The 7,500-nt window shown below is 39.2% G+C and overlaps 1 pseudogene; it reads right to left on the reverse strand.

Annotated features, from left to right (window-relative positions):
- LOC114642639 (zinc finger protein 665-like) overlaps nt 1-5,540 on the reverse strand; it is a 19,565-nt pseudogene extending 14,025 nt beyond the window's left edge.
- Nucleotides 5,541-7,500: the final 1,960 nt, after the last annotated feature.

The raw sequence follows: 7,500 nt of genomic DNA on the forward strand, positions 1-7,500 counted from the left end.
TAACACTGGCCCTTGTAGGACACTACTCTTACAACCACCCAGTTCTGATAGGGTTCCTCGCACCATAACCCTCTGCTTCCTGTGTTTAGCCAGTTCTGCACCCATCTGCACACCACACCCTGATCATACTGCTCCACTTTGATCATATCCTTTTGTTGGTTCCTCATAGATTTCCAGCATGTTAGTAAAACGCAACCTCCCTCATCTGAATCCATGCTGACTGTTAAGTAAAATTCCTGTTCTTGCCGTGTGTCACTCAATCTTTTCCTTAATAATTCCTTTCATTTATTTTCCTGTGATACTTCAATTTTCCCAAATCACCCTTTCTATATAATGGGATTACATTTTCCAGTTCATAAAAATTGTCCCAGTGTGCAGTGACTACTAAAAAATATCCATCAACGGATTATATATATCCATATTACTAACCGAGAATGCTAAACCGGATGATGGACGCAGGCACATCCGGCCATGGGCCGTAGCTGCAAAAAGACGTACTGCGCAGGCGCAAAAAGAGTCCGCGAGAGTCGGCTGAGGAGCCGAGAAAGGCGGAGAAAAGAGGGCGACAAAGGCGGATGAGGGGCCGCGAGTGGCGGACAAGACCACAGAAAAAAGGAGTGAGCACATACAAAAAGGAGAAATGAGGCGCAAAGTCAAACGCAGGAAAAGCACGAAACACATTGCACACGAAACTAGACCCGAAAAAAAAAAAAAAAAAAAAAAAAAAGAGGCTCGCGCACAACAGCAAGGCACCCCCCCCCCTACAGGCACCGGACGGGACACACACCAAGAGGGGGATTCAACAAGCCCATGGAACACAAAAAGAAAGAAGACGCTCGCGCAACAACAATCGTTAACAATCCCCCCCCCCCCCCCCCCCCCACATCCATAAGAAGTGACACCCAAAGCCACATATTCTAAAGTGAACATCAGCACCTTCACACTAGACAGCATAGGTGTCAGCATTGGTGGATCTCCTTACAATAAAGCACTATTAACCGTTCAACTGCAGAAAAGGAAACATATTAACAGTGACTGCGACCCTCCTTATTACTTATCCATATTTCGGATGCTGAGAAAGAAACAAGTCATGAATACACGGTCACGGGTACAAAACGAAAAGGAAAGGATAACAGGAACAAACACACGAACACGAAAGAAACAACAAAATAGACGGCTATGCAGCATAGGTGGATCTCATTACAATAAGACACTATTAACCGTTCAACCGCAGAAAAGGCTCCATATTAACAGTGAGTGCAATACTCCTTATTACTTATCCATATTTCTAAAAGAAAAAATGTCTCGACTCCAAAAACGCAAACCTCAACTAAAGCTTCTAACTAACGATGTACCTAAAAGTAAAAACTTTATGAACTGCGTTAGATCCTACAATAGTTCATTTGCTTTTAGTAAATATCAGGCCACCAAAAGGCAATGGCCCATACTGCTTTCGCATATGTGCACAAATACTGCATCGCATTGGAACAGTGCACCCTGAAACAAATCAACAACGCAAATATGCACAAATCTACATCCTGGATCCACATGACGCAAACTATCAATCAAAGTGCTGCATCGCAACAGGCACGGATTCAAAACGAAACACCTCCCGTCTCAGACATACGTTAATGGCAGCGAAGGCTACAACGGGCTTCTCACACAGCACAGGCAAATCGATTACAGCTCCAAAACAACACGTCCCAAATACTACACATGCAACAACGCGCCTCTCAAACGGCACAAGCTAAACATACACCGGGAAAATTCATTCGGATTAATGAATGTCATTTGCAATCATTGTCATTCAGTTCACTTCCCTGAAGAAACAACTGGCAATACAAGTTATACATTTACACGTTGTTGTCAAAAGGGTCAAATTAGACTGCCTTCTTTACATTCATATACTGAATATCTACAGAAGATTCTAACTGACGATGTACCTGAAAGTGAAATCTTTATCAACTGCCTTAGATCCTACAAATCGGTATCCACTATGAACATTAACGGTGGCACTGCACGTGACATCCGTCTTCAAAAAATGTTGTTTGTTGATGAATGTACAATGGCATGAAGTCACTTACTCAACACCATTCATAAACTTCTACAAACGTTTATGAATAATAATATTCGATTTGGAGGAAAGGTACTTTTATGAGGAGGAGATTTTAGACAGTGCTTAGCTATTCTTCCAGATGCCATGCACTCAGCTATTGTTCAGTGCACCTTAAAATACGCAGACAATTGGCATTGCTTTCAAAAGATACAGTTAGTAAAAAAGATACGATGTCCAGAACCAGATCATAACAATTATTATCATAACTTATTACAACTGAGAGATGGTACACTCACCAATACAGATGGACTTCAGCCACATATTATTACAATTCCTCAAGCCTTTATCTGCGACGACTTAGTTACAGAGAGATTTGGAACAGCAATCTCATTAGACCAAATGCCCCTTTTAACACAACGCACTATATTATGTCCAAAAAATATTAATGTGGAAAACATAAATACCCAAGTCATTCCATTACTTCCTGGAGAGACACAACTCTTTCTAAGCTCTGACAAAGTTGACTCTGATCACGATAATGACCATCTTCATTGACCTTACAAGTTCTGACCTGGAATTACCTTTTACACTTAAACGGCGTGTACAAAGAAATTTTCCAATAAACCTTTACACTGTGCCACACACTTTATTGTTTGCTTTCTATTTGCATCATCTACACCGTCACACTATTCTATATCTCATTCATACATCACGCTCTTTGTCATTCCCAACACCAGGGGTTGGCGAGCGAAGCGAGCAGGGGGCGGAGCCCCCTAGTATATTCACTAAACTCCGTAAGCATTTGAGGATAAATAGCATCTGGTTTTGGAGATTTGTTTGATATCAACCAATTCAATCTTAGCAGCACGTCTCTCTCTACAATTTCCAAATCCCTCAGTACCTCCTTAGTAGTCCCTGTTACAACTAAGAGGTTATCCACTTTTTCAGAAATGAAATCTTCAGAAAATGGAAAGTTTAGAGCATTTTATAATTCACTATCTGTGTATTGTAATTCCCCTTTATTGTTCATGCGGCACTTCACTTCCTCCTTGACTGTTATTTTACTCCTAAAATACTGAAAGAATGTCTTTGGCTACAATATTTCTCTTTAACTGTCTTTAAGAGACCTCATATCTTTCCCAATGGTTGCTCTCAAATGCACTACTGTTAGCATTGGGGTTATTCATCTTAAATGACTTATTCAGTTGTTCCTTTATTTTCCTTTGCAGCTTCTTTTTTACCTCCTTATTTCCCTCTCCAGAGATTTTATTAATTACTTTGAATCCATCCTGCATCATATGTAAAATGTTTAACTTCAACAAATCACAGTTACTTTTGCCTGTTTACTGCTAGGACACTGACTTGTCGGCTACTACAAAAGTTTTCTCCACCCTCTGCCCCACAAACCCAAAGGTTGGACTAAGACTGGAGTAACACCTGCTGTTGTGTGAATCACAAAACAAACAAAAAACAAAAACACCATTGTAAAAAGAAAAAAACATTAAAAACTATTAAACTGCTTCACTGCTCCTTAATAGCTACAAAAAAAACAAACAGTTTAGGAGCAAAAGTCATATTTAATGCACACTCACACAGAAGGAGCACAGAACATACAGCCTTTTCCACATTATGATTTAAGAATGATGTCAGCATGTCAATCTAAGTTGTTTCTCCAATCCACCGCTTCAATGTGTAATCCAAAGGTTTGACGTTTCATCCAAATACTTCTTTTAAGGATGTCACAAGAACCTTAGAAGAACTGAAGAGATGTGTAAAGCTGGCAAATGTGATAAAAGAATTTTGGAAGACCTGGGTGTCCATCAATGCATAGAAAGCCATACTGTCTACAAAAATCGAGGAAACCTACTACTGGAATGGGCAACCCACAAAGATCACAGCATGAAAGCAGAGGTGAATAGGAACTCAGACAGGCAGAGCAAAGGGCCTGCAGAAGTCTCCAGGACTTGAGAAAGTCTCTGTCCATGTGCTCTTATGGAGAAAAGCGTAAGAATGTAGTTTACAGAAGGGCAACACCAAGGAAATCAAAGCAATCTAGCAAAACCATCACTGTACATCTGAAAACTTGTAAAAGATCATCATGATGTTCTATGAATGAATGAGACAAAAGTTGAAGTCTTTTGTCAAAACATGCAACACAATGTTTGGAGGCAATACAAAGGTGGACATTGATACTAAAGACTCAAGGTGAATGGAGCAACATGGTTTGGCCTGCATTTTGAAAATATTATCAAGAAATCTGATGGAAAAATATCAGGATAGTAGAAGCTTAACAAAACTTGAGTGATGTTACAGGACAATGAGCCCAAACACAGGAAGAAATCAAAAACAAAAAGGGTTAAACATACTGTAACTGGTGTTCTGAAATGGCCAATAAGAGACACGAGATGCTGTGGCCTGACCTAAAGAGAACTGATCAAAAAAGGGCTCTCAGGGATGAAGGAACTGAAAAGGTTTGGAAAGCAGGAATGGATTAAAATTCATTGCTGATCAGTAGCTACAAAAAGTTTTGTTTATGTCATTATTGTTAAAGAAGGGTCAACCAGTCTGTAAAGATAGGAGGGTCAGGGAGTGGATTGTGAATGTTTAAATGATGTGTTCAGGACTGACAAGAAGCCGTCCAATTGTTTGTGTTATTACAGTAGTTTAGGACAACTGAGGCCGTCTGTAATCGGAGCTTAGCTGAAGATGGGACTACACTGCTAAGAGGAATTAATATGGATACCCAGGAAATTCCAGAGGGATCAATACCTTTGTCTTGCTCTTGGACATTTGTAAAGCATTCTTTATCAAGGATAGGCTGAGGACTTTTGCATAAAGTCACTATAATGGAAGAATAACAAATTGCTAAACATTACATAATAGATGAAATCTCACACTAAATTCAAACACACAATAAAATAAACTATTTTCACTCCATTTCTATGTTTCTCATAAAAATCACAAGACCCAGCTTGTCAAGCTCATAAACCCCAACCCTAAATCTTACACTTTTTGATTTTGCACTTACTTTTTCCAGACTTCTTTGAAGGTGGTCGCTTATTTTTCTGAGCTCTAACAAATGTAGTTCCCTCAGCCCTCTTTGGTTCAGACTCTAATGATTCAGACTTCACATTGATAGAAGGCTCTAGAGATGAACAGTGTCTGCTATGAGAAGAGTCTAACCTGGTCACCACTCCATCTTGACACCCATCATTAAGGTTGTCTTCTTTTACACTGTCCATATTTGTATGGTTATGTGTCTCAATACTGACAGACGTCTCTTCTGGTTTATCTTTAATGCCCATTGGCTGCAGTTCACTGTTCTCCTCCTTGATGCTCACACTTTCCTGTTTAAGGTAGATGGACTCCCACTCACAGTCCTCCTCCTTAATATTTACAGTTTTCTCCATGATATTTTGCGTCCACATCACAGGTCTCCTGTTTCACATCCATTGAGATGTTCCAGCAAACATCAGCTTTTTCTTTTTCTCTGTGAAAAGAACAGGAATCAACTTCATTAAAACATTGTCCCTTATGTCTAAAGACACTTGAATATCATTTTAGAACAGGCTCTACGTTATGGGTTATGTAAAGTTAGACATTTTGTAGCATGCTGACAGTAATTCATTGCTTTCAGAGTATCAGATGTGAAACAATCTTGGGAGTGGAGTGAAGGTCCAACAGACTCTGAAACAAGAAAACCATCTTACACAGTTGTGGGTCAGCAGTATTCACTAGAATTAAACATACAGTGCTGCTGGGGTCCCAGAATTCTCTTATCAGTTTATATTAATAATAATAATACATTTTACTTAATAGGCACCTTTCTTAGCAGTCAAGGTCACCTTACAATAAAGTTAAATAACATTAGTAAAATTAAAACAAAAGAATGATAAATCAAAAAACAATAATTAGTAAACAAACAAAGATAACTGACAGTAACAGTGCAAAACTCACAATTGGTATGCCAGTTTGAAAAGATAAGTTTTGAGGGTAGTTTTAAAATGTGTTATTGAATCGAGCTGACAAATATGAGAGGGAAGAGAATTCCGAGTTGAGGAGCACTATGAGAGATGCTCGAGCTCCCATAGCACTGTATCTGATGTGTGGTACAGAAAGTTGAGCTGAAGATGAGGATCTGAGTGAGCGAGAGGAGTGTCAGTCTGTAGGAGATCAGTGAGGTTGTGGAGAGCTTTAAAAGTTAAGAGCGGTATTTAGTATTGTATTCTGTAGTTAACAGGGAGCCAGTGAAGTTGAGAGAGAAGAGGTGTAATATGTTCAGTGGATTTAGAACAGCAGGTTATTATCCTGGAGGCAGAATTTTGAATAAGTTGTAAGCAATGGACACGTTTTTGTGGGATGCCAGATAGAATAGCATTACAGTAATCTATACGTGAGGTGACTCGGGCATTAACCAATACTTCAGTACTGTGTTGCGTAAGAACAGGACGTAGTCTAGAAATGTTTCAGATATGGAAGGCAGTCCGAGAAATGTTACTTGTATGGAAGGAATTTTCTATACTAATAAAAGGCAAAGCCCTCACTGACTCACTGACTGACTGACTGACTGACTCATCACTAATTCTCCAACTTCCCGTGTAGGTAGAAGTCTGAAATTTGGCAGGCTCATTCCTTACAGCTTACTTACAAAAGTTAGGCAGGTTTTATTTAGAAATTCTACGCGTAATGGTCATAACTGGAACCTGTTTGACTGACTCACTCATCACTAATTCTCCAACTTCCCGTGTAGGTAGAAGGCTGAAATTTGGCAGGCTCATTCCTTACAGCTTACTTACAAAAGTTAGGCAGGTTTCATTTCGAAATTCTACGTGTAATGGTCATAACCGGAACCTGTTTTTTGTCCATATACTCTAATGGAGGAGGCGGAGTCACGTATCGCGTCATCACGTATTACGCCTCCTACGTAATCACGTGAACTGAAAACGAGGATGAGATTTACAGCACAAGTCAAACGCGGGAACGAAGGTAAATGACGTTAATTGTTGAGTGTCTTTTAATACTGTGTACTTGTTGAGTGTCTTTTAATACTGTGTAAGCATACATATTAACACATGTGCAATTAAACGTGTGCATTTACGGGGTGATTTCTCAGGCTTAAAAGCTCGCCTTTTATTAAAAAGGTAAATGCAAACTCTTTTCATTCTGAAGGGCACAAACCACGTTAGATTTCAGCCGTTAAACGCGCAAAAATGTCGGTACACCAGATAAATAAGCGCAACATATTATCAGTTGTATTGTATGCTTACAATACATATAGAAATGTGTTAATCGTTAACTAATATTATGGGATGGTGTTTTTCGACTTGCGCCTTGATTTAAACGATTGCATGTCTTGGTGGGTTTGCGTAGCTTATTGTCAATATCTTTACACCTCTTTTTAAGACTTAATTTAAAAAGGTTTTCTTTTCTTCTTAATTAAAATT

Source organism: Erpetoichthys calabaricus (assembly GCF_900747795.2).
Source record: "Erpetoichthys calabaricus chromosome 1 unlocalized genomic scaffold, fErpCal1.3 SUPER_1_unloc_5, whole genome shotgun sequence".
Taxonomy (NCBI): Eukaryota; Metazoa; Chordata; class Cladistia; order Polypteriformes; family Polypteridae; genus Erpetoichthys; species Erpetoichthys calabaricus.